The sequence below is a fragment of the Patagioenas fasciata genome, unplaced genomic scaffold, assembly GCF_037038585.1.
Source record: "Patagioenas fasciata isolate bPatFas1 unplaced genomic scaffold, bPatFas1.hap1 Unplaced_1, whole genome shotgun sequence".
NCBI lineage: Eukaryota > Metazoa > Chordata > Aves > Columbiformes > Columbidae > Patagioenas > Patagioenas fasciata.
The window spans coordinates 770,020-787,261 of NW_027288510.1; the positions used below are offsets into that span (position 1 = coordinate 770,020).

Genomic DNA, 17,242 nt, shown 5'->3' on the forward strand with positions numbered 1-17,242 from the left:
GAAATCACCCAGCAGCAGACACAGATAGAAGCAGCGTTAAAGGTTAGAGGTAAACAACAGCATTTCCAAATACACATGCAAACCTGCTCCATTCCTGTGCTCACATCAATACTGAAAATGGTGGAAAGCCTGAAGAAAGTGAAAATACTCGCTACCAAAAGACAGAATTAGGACTTTGTTCATCATCCAACACTCGCCTTTTGCTGTGAACGTTTTGACTGGTTTTATGCACCAACCTCTGAATAAAAGATGCGTCCCAAACAAGGCCAAGCAGAGCTGTGCAGGGGTGGGTGGCAACCCAAGGAAGTCCTGCCTTGGCCACAGCCACTGTCTGACCACCAGCTGTCTTACCTCTTCCAGGCTGTGTTCTGCTCTTCCCCTGTAAACAGGCCATCCCAAAGACCTTTGCATGGGGGAAGGAAGAAGTGGCTGACTAGCAGATGTCTCCTCTGCCTAAAAACAGAGACGTCTCCAAGCCCTCGGTTGTCAACACTGCCACATTTGAATGATCGGTCTGTGGCTCTTTCAACAACAGATGCTGTTTGCTGGCATCCCAGCTTGGGGAACCAAGCTCAGCAACAAGTTTTGGCTGAGATCCTCAAGAAATGGTTTCCCCCAACCTCACTGTATCCCAGCAGAAACAAACCCACTGTTTTTATGGTATCAAGAACATAGCTCTGCTCTGTGCAGTGCTTTCAGAACCATCTGCAAGCATCACCAGGGACAGATGGGACAACATACAGTGTGCGCATTGCCTTTCAGAGACGACAGATGAAGGCCAGCAGTGAAAGAGTTATTGTTAATCCAAGTGAGGGTGGGAGAAAAGGCACTCAAGAAAGGATAAGCTACAGCTGAGTCCCTAGACAGCATCTTCCACCCTGACATTACTGACAGCTGGAAAATGTGAAGGTGACATAGTGCAAGGCTTACCAGCTGTGGGTTGGTGCCATTGGAAAGAATATCCAATAAATCTGCTGAAGAAACAAAGTAAAATCTGGGAAAGGCCAATCTTTTCATGTCCAAATATTCAGCCAAAGCCTTCTCACACAGGGACAACCTGGGGAGAAGAGCAGAAAAATAGAGCCCAGGACAGGCGGGTGAATATCCTTTAATGTGTCGTGCTACAGTTTGGGTTATCGAGCAGATTCTCCCCTCCCATGGGGAAATGCCAGACATGAGCTGAGCCTGCAGGCTGGTCCTTTACAGCATTTTCCAAATAGATAACAAAGCACATAGTAACTCATAGATCTCTCTCCACTCCCAAGGGTCAAACAGACAAAGAGTCAGAGAATCCTCACCAAAAAGCAGAAACACAGGTGGAAGAAGAGGCTAGAAAGGCTTTGCAGTCTGACTTACTGTTTTAGACAAGCTCTCAACTGCCACAGGTGATTTCACACTAGGATGAAAGTTTCCAAAACTGCTTTTATTCTAATGAGCACATTTTAAAGTCTGATTCAAACCTACTCAGCTTTTTGTGCTTGTGAAGCCTGAAAAGAAACTTGTTTGCTCCGTTCTAAAATGAATCTCTCAGTGTTTACATGTTAAACTGCTGCTGAGCTTTCAAAGTTCATAAATAACATGCAGTTAGTCCTCTGTGGGGAACACGGGCCTTATCTGTTTAGGAAGTAAAATTAGATCTCTATTTTAAATGGATAGTTATTACTGACACAACAGCTCTCACGTTAACTTGTCAGGTGTGTTCCAGGTAGAGTAGCTCATATGTTAGGTGAGAACTGTATCCATCTCTGGACATTAAGGTCTTTCTCAGGGAGTTTAGTTATACCATCTGTGAAGGGTACACACACAAAGATAATTTTGTTAATTAAAGCACATGGGATCAGCTCTGCTGCAGATATCCCTGCTTGGACTGCTAAATAGATATTTAAGACACCAAATTTGGGGTGGCAGTGAGGCCACATGTTATTAAAACCAACTGAGTGCCTAGCTTTGTATGTGTGCAAATCAATATTCAAGATAAGAGTTTGCACATACGCAAAGCCAGAATCCACCTTGGGGGCTTCAGGGTGATGGATCATGAATAAAAAGACTCAATGTGTGAATGCAAAGAACGCACAGTCCAGAAGGAAAGCCTTGGAGCACAGGTTAAACCAACTTATCAGAGCTGATCCCAGTCTCTGACAAAATCCTGGGACTGAAGTTGTACCTACCTACTCTGAATGTCCTCCAGTTGTTGGGACAGACCTGGTTTATTGGTGGCCTCAACCACATTTGGGGTTTTCTGAGTTTCATAGGCCAGTTCTTTAAAGTCCGCATCAATCCCTTCAAAGCGTTTGGAGTCCTAAAAAGCAACACAAACATGCTCATGGTAAAACATGGATTTTGTGCTAAAGGTCTCCATCCTCTGGGTGCTGTCTTTGGGTTGAGGGGAAAACCTTCTGTCCAGTGCAGACAGGGACCCCTCCACCATTCCAGAATGGCTCTTCCACTGACTTGCCTGAAACTAGTCTGCAAACAGGCACTTGCCTTCTTGTCACTGTATCCCAAAGGGGTTGTGGATAAAGTGCTCCATGCAGGAGGCAATGTCTAGGACCAACCATTTTCATGGGATTTAATTCCCCTTGGAAAACCTCATAAATCTCTCTCTCCCATGTCCAGGTGAAGTACCAAGTTTCCCTGGCTGCAGCAGCAGGAGATGCTCCCACACCGTGGAAAGGCTACCAGCCTCATGTGAGTGCACTCCTCCCCTCCTGCTACAGCACAGGAATCCCAACACCCATCCACAAAACGGGTATGATGACTCTTGTAGAGGAGAGCCCTTCCTTGCCTTCAATGAGGGTATGGAAACCCCACGTCAGCACCGGAGGCCCACATCAACAATTATGCTCCATATCTAACAGGGACTCTGAATTTCTGGAGCTAAACACTGAAGAATAAAGCAAGCTATGTTCAAAACATCTCTGCTCCTCCCTTCTTCCCAGGTCAGGCCTCCTAAGTGAGGCGGGACACTGAACAAGTGTTCCAAGCAGTCCAGGTAACACTTCCACGCTACCCTGTGTTCAGCCCCAGGAGCAAGGCTCCATCTGGAAGGTTGAGCCCTCCCTACACTCACGCCACAGATCCAGCTCCAGGTGAGCATCCCACAGCCTGTCAGCACATCCCCCCAGCCCTGGATGCATCCTGAGGGTGCTCAGCTACAGAGACTTTGAGCTTCAGTCTTTCTTTTACGGAAGAGAAGCTGCTGACTGAGCCACCTGTGTCCCTGGAGCCAAGAGGGCCCCGTGTCCTGGTGCATCCAGCATGGCACGGCCAGCCGGGCAGGGAGGGGATTGTCCCGCTCTGCTCTGTGCTGGGGCGGCCTCACCTGCAGCATTCACTGTGTGCAGGGCTGGGGACACAGGAGAAAAGGAGATAAAGCTACTGGAGGGTGTCCAGAGGAGGGACATGAACTTGGTGAAGGGTTCGGAGGGGAAACCGTATGAGGAGCGGCTGAAGTCCCTGGGTTTGCTCAGCTGGAGCAGAGCAGACTGAGGGCAGAGCTCATGGGGCTGCAGGTTCCTCAGCAGGAGCAGGAGGGGCAGGGCTGAGCTCTTCTCTGTGACAGTGACAGAACCCAGGGAATGGCAGAAGATGTGCCAGGGAGGGCAGTGGGACATGAGGAAAAGGTTCTTCACCCAGAGGTGCTGGACACTGAACAGGCTCCCAGGGAGGGGTCACAGCCCCAACCTGACAGTGTTCAAGGAGAGACTGGACAATGTCCTCAGACACATGGGGTGAATTGTGGGGTGTCCTGTGCAGGGACAGGAGTTGGACTTGACAATCCTGATGGGTCCTTCCAAGTCAGGACATCCTATGGTTCTATGGTTCATACCACTGCCAGACAGCTACTGAGATGCAGACAGCTGCCCAGCAGGATGCAAATGTAAATCATGATGCAATTTCATACATGACATTAGATAGCTCCTGGATATTAAGAGCTTGCTGGCACATGGTACAGCCTCAGGGCACTGGTTATCAGCACCTGTATATATTGCCCAGTGAGCGAGGTGTGCCCAGAATCATAGAATCATTTAGCTGGAGGAGACCATTGAGATCACTGAGTCCAACCATAACCTAAATCTAGTACTAAACCATGTTCCTCATCTATACATCTTCCAGGGATGGTGACTCCAGCACTGCCCTGGGCAGCCTGTTCCAATGCCCCACAGCCCTTTGGGGAAGAAATTGTTCCCCAGATCCAACCTCAGCCTCCCCTGGCGCAACTTGAGGCCGTTTCCTCTGCTCCTGGCGCTTGTTCCTGGGGAGCAGAGCCCGACCCCCCCTGGCTCCAAGCTCCCTTCAGGCAGTTCAGAGATCAGAAGGTCTCCCCTCACCTCCTGTTCTCCAGCTGAATCCCCCAGGTCCCTCAGCCGCTCCCATCACACTTGTGCTCCAGCCCCTCACCAGCTCCATTCCCTTCTCTCAACTTGCTCCAGCACCACAAGGGCTTTCTTGGTGTGAGGGGCCAAAAACTGCCCCCAGGACACTCAGCACAGCGTGCTCTCTGAAGCAGATGGAGGAACAGTCCAAGCAGAGCAGAGTGCAGGGTTGGAGACAGAACAGTGTGTTGTCCAGGGGTCAATGGGCTGCGCACATCCCCTCGTGGGTGTTCGTCCCACAGTGGTGCTGTCAGCGATGCTGCTCGTGAACAGGGACGGGGGTCACACAGCCAACTGTGGGTCACTCGTGAGTGAAAGGCAGGTTCCTCCACAGGGCTGCGAGTGGTCCAGCGGGGCCAGGAACAAGCTTGGAAGATTTTCTAAATAATCAAGAGAATAGGGAATAAGACTGGAAGCTGGACTCAAAGACAGCCCTGAGGAGGTCACAACCCTGAGGAGGGCATCAATGACAACTCTGCTCAATTTTCTGAAGCTGAAGTGGGAGAAGAGCTGCTCTCCTGCTGCACCAGCACTGGAGGCAGGGAAGCGGATACTGCAAAGCTGCCTGGTCCAGCTCTGATTTGACAATTTGCACCATCTGAGTAATTATCTCCGTCTTCTCCCCTCCAAGGAAAGAGGGAACATGCCTGTATCACTGAAGGAAGCCAGCAGCCTCCTGCTCAGCCTCCAGGAACTCTGCATCTGCTGTGCAATGGTGGAGGGGAGGAAAAACAGTTTCTCAGCAGGGTTCAGGCACAACCAACAGTACAAAAACATCCTGGGGCAACACTGGGGAAACTGCTGTAGCATTAAGGGAGCCTCCAAGAAAGCAATGCAGCAAGAGAACAGTCCTGCTTGGGGGAACACGGCAATATAGACAACCTTCTTCTGTGTAATGGAGGCTCTTCTTCAACGCTTTCCACACAGGAAAAATAGGATTTGGGATTTCATACCTTAGGAAGCTGTGCCCGTATATCTTCTGAGCCTATGAATATGCTCTCCAAGTGAGACCACGTACGCTGCACTTCGAACCAGAGAGAAATGACGGAATCTGTTGTGGACAGCTTCCTCTGCCATATGGACACTTCCTCCAAGAAGAAAGCAATACATTTGGATGTCATTAAATTCTGCAGCTGCACCTGGTTGTCTTCTAAAGTTTCTATGAGTTCCTCGTCTGACTTCAGCAACGGGATGTTCGTCCGGGGGTGAGGCTCATACTGAAACTCCATGGTGCTCCAACTCATTTTTAGCTCCTTCAGGACTTTCTCCATACTCATTTCTCGTACCGCTTTGTCCACAATGCCACGAACCTCATCCTCAAAGTTATGGAGGTTGAGCTTCAGGAGGTCAGCCAGCGTGGTGTCCGAGTCCATCACAAACCTCACACCCGTCACCTGCATCAGCTGATTCCAGTGCCTTTCCCTAATGGCGGGATTTTGAAGTTCTGCCACAGCTTTCAGGGCCGTCAGCATGTTCTTCACCTTGCTGTCCAGCCCAGTGAAAGCATCCCACGCCCTCACCTCCTTATCCAAATTCCGAATCTCTCTTGCAAACTTTTTACACTCCAGATCCATGTTTTCCACGTTAATATCCGCCCATTTGGTGGTCTGCCAGTCATCAAGGCAAGTGCCCACAAGGGAGATCATATCCCAGAGCTCTTTGAGAAGACACAGCTCCTTTCGGCACTGCTTCAGTTGTTTATAGTCTGGCACTATGACTTCAAACAGACCAGCTGATTCATAAATCGAGGTCATGGCTGACTCCATTTGTTTAATCTCAATGTGCTTTGTATCCAGCAGTTGATAAGGCTTTTTGGTGTCAAACCTAGAAAGAAATGTTTATTCTTCATAAGTGATATTGTAACAACTTCTAAAGAAAACATAAAACAAATGGTGCCTCTGAGACACAAAGCAGACATGATACATCTATAGTACCCATTGATGGTGCAGCCACATGGCACTGCTGACAACCCCTTTAAGCAATATTGTGCACTCAGCATCCAGATTGAATCTCTTGCTAACACCTTACAGTGTTTGCAGGGACAAAACACCCAGGGCATAACAGATACAACACCGTGAGCAGGTAGGAAATGTATGCAAGGGTTCAAGAACACATCCTCAGGACACTCCGAGATGATCCCATGAAGCTTTTCTTCCTCAGGGCTTCTCTGATGTTATAATTTCACTGTACCTGAATGGTGCTTCTTTCCGAAATCGCTCTCTGAACCTGTGTTGCTCAACATCAAACGCCGCACAGCTCTTGCGCACAACTGTCATTTCGTTCGCCTGCAGAGGAGCCACATGCTGCTTCACAGCTATCGCCAGCTTCTTTATATTGTTCCATTTTTCTGGCAGCTCCTGCAAGCAAAATTTAAATGACGGTAGGCAGTATTTGCTATTTGATATAAGATGTGACTGATCTGTTTATGGACAATCACAGAACAGGAAAAGCAACAGATTCCATGCCTAAAACTGCAAGGAAGTTTTGTTGTGATGCAAAAGCTAAACACAATTCGGGATAAAACTTATCAGTTATCCACAATTTTGAAGACGAATGAAGACTGAGACTTTAAAACTGACTGCTCTGATTGCAAAAACATGTTAAATAACTTCAGAAGAAGGGTCCCAGACCAGATCCTGGGCTCCCAGGATGGCTCGGTGGTTGAGAGAGCACAGTTCTCCTGACACCGAGCCCAGCGGGACCCAGAGCTGGCTGGAGGCAGGAGGGTGGGCTGAGGATGCAAGTTCATCAGATCGTCCGGCTTCCCAGAGCTAATTAAGAAACAGAGCCTGGGAAATTTCCAGCCAGCTCTTAGAGCAGAAGATATTATGCCAGAAGGACTTCTACAGAGCTTTCTGGGGCAAATCCCTCCAGCCTGCCTGTATAATATTAGTACTAAATAAGACAGTTTCTTTCTCAGGACTGCATCCAAGCTGCTGGTGCACAGCACTGCTAACAATCCACCCTTTGCACCTAGGATTTTATTTAGAAAGAGATTTGATTTCTTCTCTTCTCACTAGACTTCTCGAGCCAAATCCTCACCCCAGACAGTGACACCAGCCAGGGCTCTGCTGTCCTCAAGTCCCACAGCTTTGCTCTCCCACTTCCCCAGGTACTGTGCCAGCCTACAGGAAAGACTTTGGGCTTCTTTTCATCCCAGTGCACATAGTTGAGAAGACTAATGGAGATGCACCAACACTATGCAAAGAAGCGAAATAACCTGGAGGCAGCAGAGGCGGCCAGAGCAGGGCCAGTCCCTCCTGAGGGGTCTCTTTCTGGCACTTCATGTTCCAGTCTCTGTAGAAATCACTATCCATGACCATAGCAGGGCACACATGGAGCTGCTTCCTTGTCCTTCTCATACAAACTATCAGCTCCAGCCCATCCATCTTCATGGCCATGGAGGGAGCGGTACCTGGAGGAACTTACTTTGGTTTTCCTACTGTGTACAGCAGTGAATGAATTATTCAACTATGTGTTGCTGTCACTTGCCAGAAAGAACGAAACTGTTTTGTTATCTCCTCCATCTGAATGGCTGCCCTGCATACCTCATTTCTTCTGTCAGAAAAATAAATCAGTTGTTCAAATCTACACGCACAAACAGGCACCAAGCAAGCAGCTCTTGGGCAGAGGAATCAGCAGAGCTGGGTTCCCCATAGCACCATTTTTTATGCTGAACTGAAGCTGCTGTAGCAGCCAAAACATTCATTTAATGCAGCTCTTCTGTTTTTCAGGGTGTCTGTAGGAATCCAGTTATCTTTAGGACCCTTACCCGTGTCAGATTTGGTGATACAACCATCCGTGGATCACGGCTGCACCAGCAGAAAACTGGGGGATTGCTAAACCCCGCTCAGGTCCCATCCAAGCCTGCAGCAGAGGGAGGAACTTCTCCCCAAAAAGCTCTGCCTTAAACCTGGTGTCCTACACAGAGCCCTCTGCACACAACGCCCCGTGACTAAGGGGTATCCATCAGTATGTAGCCACACGCTCCTCCACCGTAACATGGTGACTGCTGCCAGTTCCCCAAGGCTGGCTGGGCATCCCACAGGCTTTTCCAACCTTCACCTCATGGTCCCCTGTCCAGAAATGAGAAGAATTCCCCAAAGAAAAATTGATTCATCAGGGCCAGATGTGGAAAGGTGCTGAAATACTTTCATAACGTGCTCCCAGTGATGTCCTTTGGGTCAAGCAGATTGGGTGTTATAGACCTAGTGGAGGACTGAAGTCCTATGAGAAGGCGACTCCTCTGCCAACATTATCCTTCCCATCTCCACAGTTGCCAAGAACTGGCTTATTTAAAAATAATTATAATTCAAACTAATTAACAGATGTATTTGAAAATGCATTAATTTTTTTCAAGAGTAATCGCTGAGAGTTGGAGCAGGCAATTCTATGTTTTTCATACATAACAAAAGGCTTAATCTCTGCTTTAAAAGAAAAATCTCAATATAACTCCAAAATTTAGAGCTATTAAGGCACATCCCACAATAGTAAAATACTATCCACTGAGGCCCTCTAATGACAGGGAGTGGGGCTTTAAATATTCCTGCAATGCTCTTAAGCTCATACTCTTTGACGCTGGCTACTTGGCAAACCGCCGTGTCCACCGCAGCTTTTCACCCACCTCCAGTTGCTTATAGACTTCCTCCGGCAGCTCTTGCTCATACGTCTTCAGCAGTTCGACGGTTTGCTTCAGGGGCTCGAACATGGCATCGGTGACACTGTGCCTTTCCTTAACGGCCAGGAGATGCCCCATGATCTCCACCAAACCATCATAATCGCCTTTTTCAACCTTTTTGCTCAAACCTTTGTCAGCAGTTTTTATGAACTCGTCCAGGTCAGACAAGCTGTAGAACACAAAACAGGAAAGCACCAAATGAGAGCAGTTCCTACCGGAATCATCCAGGCAGCTGGACTGGCACGGAGAGGGAAAGGCCTGGCTAACTCTGCCCATCACATGGCAACATGCTGAGGGCATCAGAACCACAGTTCATGCTCACAGGGATCCATAGATGTGGTACAGCTTCCTGTGAGGAACGGATAAATGGGTTGGGACTTCACAGGTTGGAGAAAAGGCATTTGAGGAGCACAAGTCTTACGAGGAGCAGCTGAGGGAGCTGGGGCTGTTCAGCCTGGAGAACAGGAGATGAGGGGAGACCTGATCTCTGCAACTGTCTGAAAGGAGGTTGGAGCATGGAGGGGGTTGGTCTCTTCTCTCAGGTAGCAAGTGATAAGATAAAATGGCCTCAAATTTCTCCAGGGGAGGTTCAGATTGGGTATTAGGAAAAAAATTATTCACAGAAATGGCTGTCGGGCCTTGGAACAGGCTGCCCTGGGCAGTGGTGGAGTCACCATCCCTGGAGGGGTTGGATAGACATATAGATGAGGTTCTCAGGGACATGGGGTAGTGCCAGAGTCAGGTTATGGTTGGACTCTGTGATCTTGATGGTCTCTTCCAACCAAACAGATTCTATGACTCTATCCTATGATTCTATAAGGGAGACCTGTGAGCTCGGGTCTGTGGTCTGAAGAGAGTGAATTTGAAAGGACAGTTTTCATGTCATCTCTTCCAATACAAGAATTCAACAAATGAACCTGGTAGGTTGTAAAGCTACAACAAACAGGGATTCTTCTTCGCACGCTGCCTTATTTCAGAGGGTAAGTCTCTGCTGCAGAAGGATGCAGATGTTAAAAATTCACAGCGGTTCAGAAAAGCAACCGAACATTTGTGGGAGAAAAAAAAATCCATCCAGGTCTTTAGATACAAAGGTACAACCCATGACTCTCAAAGTCCTCAGGTATGAATGGTTAGAGACAAGGAGACTATTTGGGGGAAGTTTCCCTACCTGCTTCTTGATCTCACCAGCTGCTGGACACTGTTAGCAGAGCTTGATGGGCTCCTGGATCTTTGGTCCTTTCCATTCTTCCCTTCTCAAAACGCTTACTTTTGAAGTGCCCGCTTAAATTCTGTGGATGCTGCTGGACCAAAACATAGCCCTAAACACTTCACCTATTAAAGACTAAACTGCTGAGTCAGGAGCTCTTAATAAGAACTCCTAAATGCCTGTTCTAACCTATGCAAAAACCTCTTTGCACAGGAATTATCGTGCTGAAAAGAACACAAGAGATCACAGCAGCCACCACACGCAGCAGCCTTCACTAGTACATATGTCTGTAAATATTTCTTCGTAAGCATCCAAGCCCTGTGGCATCCTTCAGCTGCTACTACTCAAATAAATCACCTAACACATCATCCTGCAGAGACCAGGCGGCTGAGCAGCTATTCAGAGCAGGGAACACATGTTCATTCAAAACTTACATCCAAAGCTCCTCCTTTTTGTAACCTTGAAACTGCCTCCCCATGACTGCTCATGCCAGGCAACCCAAATTACTTTTTTTACAAAGAGTGCACTCAAAAGAGCACTGCATTTAGAAACGGAGCAAGTATCTCATGGCATTAATGCAGCTTTACTGATGGCAAATTCAACAAAATAAGCATAGAGCCCTAGAAGAGATTAGATTAGTTGGACCAGGATGAACAGACAAACAGACATCCTGTCCAACACCACACAGTAGGTCGTAGGAGCATCAGCTCGCAGGATGTCGATGGTACCGAGTTCGTGGAACTGTTTGCACTTTACACACTCAGCTGGACCAGCTGCTCCCAGCAGAGACGAGGGGATGAAAGTTAGCAGAGATGCGATGGAGCTGGCAGGGGGTGTGTGCCCCCTCCTCTTGCTCCTGTATTAGCCTTTTGCTTATCAGTGTGAAATGATAAAGCCCAGCCAACACAAGAGAAACCCACTTTGGTTCTGGGAAGAAGAGGTAGAACGGTTCCTACCTGTGCATGACGTGGTCCATGAGATGCTGCTTGAACACCAAGCTCCACCGTTTAATCACATTCAGCAGAGACGCTTTGAAAGGCCGAGCATCAGCTTTCATTCAACTCTGGAAAATGCTGATGGGCTCGATGCGATTCACCTCCTCATAGATCTTCTCGTAGGAGTCAATCTGCTCTCGGAACTGCTGCAGCGTGGGAGGTGACTCAGGGACCCCGTTCTCTGCATGGGCCTCGATTTCTGCCGCAGTGAGAATGTGCCCGTAGAGGAGGAACTGGCGGAAGAACTCCTTTCTGTCCTCCCCGTACAGGTAGGAGTAGTGGTCGAAGGCACTGCGGTAATCACAGCAGGCCGCCATCACGGCCTGCACACGCCCCATCAGCTCATGGCGCATGTCGGCCAGGTCAGCCATGTCCTCCGTGTCAGCCTGGAGAGAAGAGGAGAGGAGCTCGCAGCGATGCGGGGGCAGCGTGGCACCTCCTCACTGCCACACAGCGTGAGGGAGCTCCACAGCCACGGACCTGGTAGTGGAGGAAGCCGCTGTGCTCAGCCAGCCTGGGCACCAGCGATGAGATCCGGTAGATGTCGTTGAGAAGACCTTCCACCACGTCGTAGAAGCCATCGTTTGTGCCAGGGTCCAAGGAGGGTTGAAATATCAAATCTGGGATCACCAAATCCAGCTGCACCTCAAACAGGGGAGGAAGCCCTGCCTTGGGATCTGGTAGGGAAGAACAGAGGTGCCAGGTTATTTTTGAAGGGGAGAAAAGTGATCTAGAGCCACCACTAACATCCCACCACAAGACACACACATGCCCCACAGGGACACCAGGCAGGCGGGACACCCACTCGCTGGGTCCAGTGACATTGTGTCTGCATACAACGCAGAGGGGAGGCTGCCAAACCAGCTGGTGTTCTGGTACCCACAGGAGATACTGGAGAACAGATGAGACACAAGTGATTTAAGGACCGGAAAAATGCTGTGGAGGGAAGCCTTAAAGAGACCAGGCTCTTCAGCTAATCAAAAGGGAGTCTGAGAGCTGAACAATTACAGCGCATAAGTACTTAAAGAGGAGAAAAACAACAGGAACCAAGAGGCTCTTTAATTTAGTGGAGAAAGGCATGAAAAAATAAAACACCAACTGGTTTCACAAATGTGAAATTATGTGCTTGTTTTTAACAAGATGGTGAGGAACTGGATGCAATTCTCCAGCTCAGTGTGCCTCCACATCCAGGAGGGAAGCGTTCTGAAGATGTGCTTTAGCTGGACACAGCTGCTCTCAGCAGAGTGACCCTCCGTGGCAGCCTTAGGCAGGAGCTCTGCTTTGGTGACCCCTCTCCTCACTCCTCAGTGATGGAGGTTTTTCTTTCATGTCTTTCATCCACAGAACCAACTCTTGAGACTCTCCACAAACGAAAGGTTGTGTCACCTTGATGCTTTGTGCATGGGAGGTCAGGAGATGGCTGATGCCCAAGAACAGACTTGGAATGATGCCTCAATTTTGTCTGTTCACAAATCCCAGCAAATGGTGCACAGTCATCTCTGTCCCTTCCCTTGAGCAAGGCTTTGCTCCAGTGACCAGGGGACAGAGTTACCCTCTGAGTCTGGAGGCTCCTCCAGCACTTGCTGTAGACAATGCAAGAGGCAGAGTAGAAAGACCACCACAAGTCAAAGCACAAAACAGAAACTTCCTTTTGGTGAGACTGAAGATGGTATCACGGCCAGAGCTGAGGAACCAGCAGTTACCTGTGTTTTCGAGGAGCTACTTGAGTGAGCACTCAATGGCAGTGAAGAATCCATCCAGAACTATCTCATCCACGTAATCCACATAGGCCTTCCAGATGTCAGATGCTGGGTCTGCAAGTAAGAGGCTCTGGTTTTCCTGGAAGAAAAAGACGACACTTTGAAATACAGCGGGGCTGAGTCTGTCCTACAAGAGCTGCCCACAGCTGAGGACTCATGGCAATGAGCACACAGGTACCAGCCCTGCGGGGGGAGAGAAACCAGACAGACGGATGTTGCTGCTGGTAGCATGGCCACAATTTTCTCCTTCTGTCAAGGGCTGCTTTGTCATCTGAAGCAACTCAAAATAATCACAAGGTAAAAATGGAGTGCGTGAGAGACTTAGCAGCCCTGCAACCTTCTCCTCCCTCTTCTCTGAGGCCAAAGGGCTCAAGGGTGCTTTGCAGACCTGGGCCAAAGGCTCATCCCAATGCATGAAGCCTCAGTCCTTGTGGCCTGTATAATGTTACCTTGGGTGGATGAGTCCTTCCAAGTGGACTGCTTACACCTCTGCCCTACAAATGGTCATCTCAAAACAAGAGAACTTTAAAATTCAGAAAAGGGTTTTTAAATAAACCAAGTGAAAATAGTTAAAGATTGGGATCAGAAGACAAAGGGTTGGCTTACAGCCTCCCTTCTCAGCTTATTGCGTTCCTTACCTCCAGGCAAGTTCACAGTCAGGAAATTCACGGTTTTCTAGGCCACAGAATGGCCCCATCCTTCTTGCGTCTCCTCTTCCACACCCACAAGACCAGCCTGGGTATCCATCCCCTGCACCTCCCAGGCTCTGCCGTGATCCTGTTCCGGCCTTGCTATGCCCTCTGAGGGCTCTTTCTCCTAAGCCTGCCAGGGGCTCTCAACACAGGCACGGGCTCAAAAAAAACGTAAGGTCCAGCTTGCAGTCTGCTGCCAGGGGTTCAAAGCTGGCTGTATTTCATCTCTGGGGACACAGGAGAGGGTGCCATTCCCAGTGGCATGGCAGCTTGGCACACATGAGATCATAGAATCATTCTGGTTGGAAGAGACCCTCAAGATCATCGAATCCAACCATAACCTAACTCCACCACTAACCCATGTCCCTAAGAACCCCATCTGTACATTTGTTAACACCTCCAGGGATGTGACTCCACCACTGCTCTGGGCAGCCTATTCCAAAGCTTCACAATCCTCTCTGTGAATTATTTTTTCCTAATATCCAATCTGAACTTTCCTTGGTGCAACTTGAGGCCACTTCCTCTCATCCTATCTCTTACTACTTGGGAGAAGAGACCAACCCCCTCCATGCTCCAACCTCCTTTCAGACAGTTGCAGAGAGCAAGAAGGTCTGGCCTCAGCCTCCTCAAGATAGAGTGGCATTGCCAATTGGGCTTGAGTCAACCCAGAGTTGCTGCTCCCCAACTTTACACATCAACGCTGAGTGATTAAACTGTTAACAGAGCAAGCCAGGGCTCTGGTGCCTTGCAGACTCACCTCCACATTTTGCTGACACAAGAGAAAGGGGAACTTCACAGGACTGAACACTATGGGAATGCCCATTTGAAAGCACCACCCCCTCTTCACCGTCCCATGCCCTTGTATTTGACAATGCCCCCTTGTCACTGGTGTTCTACTGAACCTTTACTCCAGAGGCCTCATCCTGGTGCAAAAGGGCAATGCAAGCCAGCATCTCACTGTCCTGCCTGTGCTTGTGGGTGCACGTACCCAAACTCTCTGTGCTCTTCTCTCAGCAGCCTCAAGACTCACCTGCTCAAAAGAAGACCTGAACACCCAAGGGAAACACAGCAGACCAGCTCTTGGCCCCTTTGCTGCTGTTCCTCCAGGTTTGACCAGCGCAGCAGGACAGAGGCATGGGGACATCCTATTTTGGGCCACGGTGCCTTTCCCTCCCCAGGACCTTCATGCTGCTTTGCAGTTGGTCCTGCCCTGTGAGCCACCAGAGCAGCGGTGCCAGCCCTTCTGCCTTGGCCACAGCCCCATGTTCTCTCCGGTCAATTTAGGAAGTGTTCCCATCTTTTGGGTGTAGCTGGAGGTGGTTGAGCCTGTCACAGCTGTAGCAGCAGGACAACATGGGCATAGTAAAATCCTCGCCGTGGGTTCAGAGGCTACAGAAGTGGGTCAGAAGCCCAAGGCTGAGTGCAGACAGTGAAGTAAGGTGAGCAACAAGGGCTCAGTGTCCCAGAGAGGGTCAGCCCAGTCTCTCCAGAGTCCAAGGCCAGATGGTGACCCTCAGGAGTGGGCTGGACCTAAAATCCATCTGCCTTCCAGCCAAGGTGCTGTCCCTGACACGCTAAAACCTCTGGGCAGGTGAGGCGCAGAGATTTGGGCTTTCTCCTGCTCTGCAAAGAGGACTCTCAGCTCTGGCAAAGCCACTGGAAAAAACCCAGGGTTCAGACAGCAGCTTTTTTCTTGTTACTCAGCTTCTCCCTGGACTGACAGCGTCACCTCCTGCTCCCACAGAGGAACAACAAGCCTAAAGCAGAAAGGTCAGCCACAGCCAGCTGCCTCTCCATTTTAAGGTGAATATTTCGGAGGAGTTTTTCCTCTGAGCAGGATCCCAAAGCCTGATGCACGACTCCCCTCTAGTGGCTTCACAAGAACCAGGACTGGGAGCCAGACTGGGCTGCATCGGCTCCCACTCCTGCTCCAAACTCGGTGCCTGGTCAGCAGCCCCGCACACTCAGCTGTACCAGCTCACCCATCAAAGTATTCCTTCATCAACAACAGGTAAGTTTTTCAAATGAGTTAAGGGAGTTAATTTTAAGGTGAAGCAGCTCTGGACATTTTCACCAGAGCGGAGAGACACCCAGAGCCTATGAAGAGTCAACAAACCCCTGGAGAAGGTCCCCCCTCACCTTCACCAGCAGATGAATCCTCTGCCCTGACTCTCGGACAAGGCTGTAACGCCGTTCCAGGCGGTCCTGACAGTCCTCCAGGCTCAGCAGCGATTCTCTTTTACAATCTCTTCTCACAAATATGGGCGACGCCCACGATCCCACGATGGTCTGGATCTCCTCAACATTGTTTTTGGCTTTCTGTATCCTCTGCTCGAGGTCATGGACATCATCCATCACCATGGAGATGTGATCCCAGACACCTGGTAAAAAATGAGATGATTGACTACTTTTTTTCAGAGCTGCATGGCCAAGCTCTTGTGCACTCTCCATAAGACTTTTCCCCCACGGTTTCATGTATTTCTCACCCATCATTAACACAAGAGACTTACCACCTCAACCAAAAGAGTCACTTCTAGCTCCCTCCTACCCCAACAATCCATGGTACAGCTGCAGCCTCTGTTTTCTGCCAGGAGCACCAGCACCGTGGGGACGTCTGACACTTCCCCCTTTCCCGTACCCAGATTTAATCTGCTACCAGAGAGAGAACAAGGACAACAGGCTGAGTGTTCCTGCCACTGTCACTAGAGCAGGGACCCACAGCCCCACAAACACAGGCTGTGACAGCCCAAGGTACCAGCGAGGGCTGCATTTAGATTCAGGGAACTTCATCTGCAGGAAAGTCCCTTCATCTTTGGTGTGCAATGGAGAAAGAGTTTTTCAGCATGAGGAATTCTGCTTTGCAAGTTCCCAAGGGAGGACACTTGTTCCTGTTCATACCACAAGCCTGATGACAGAAATATATATTCCAACAGCGAGCAGTTTGCTTTCACCAAGAGGAAACAAATTGTCTTCCTCCATTCTGCTTTGCAGTTAAAACTGATCAAGCAAGAACACTGGTTAAATCATCCCAAGTCACGGTGCACAAACCTCACCACTAACCACAGTATTTCATCTGGCTGGAAAGGATAACGAGGTGGCCCTGGCCCCCACCGGGAGAAGTCTGTCCCAAGCCAGATGGCTGGGCCAAAGGGTCCCAGTCCCTGCACAACTCAGGGAGAAAGCAGTGCCTTGGGGACACAGGGACATGACCACACAGTGGGTCACTTGGGCTGGCACGGGCAGGGAGCAGACTCTTCAACCCCAGCCTTGCCAGCTCTCACAAACCCCAATCTTGCCGTTTCCTCAGCATCACTGCTTACAGGGCAGCCTCTCTTCCCCAAAAGCCCAGAGGGAAGCTGAAGGGATCAGGATCCTGTCCCCAGCCCAAGCAGATCAAGGTAAGATGGGAAGGAGCAGGCAGGCTGAGGGCTGCCCTTTGTCTCCCCAGTGCTGGCTCTGCTGGAGAGTCCCCTGCCCTGCTGTGAACTGTCACTGGGAACCAGGTGATGGAGGCTGGGGACATGGGAGGAATCT

At 49.5% G+C, this 17,242-nt stretch overlaps 1 pseudogene; it reads right to left on the minus strand.

Moving 5' to 3' along the window:
* Positions 1 to 17,242, minus strand: part of LOC139825464 (uncharacterized) — a 347,351-nt pseudogene that overhangs the window by 23,568 nt on the left and 306,541 nt on the right.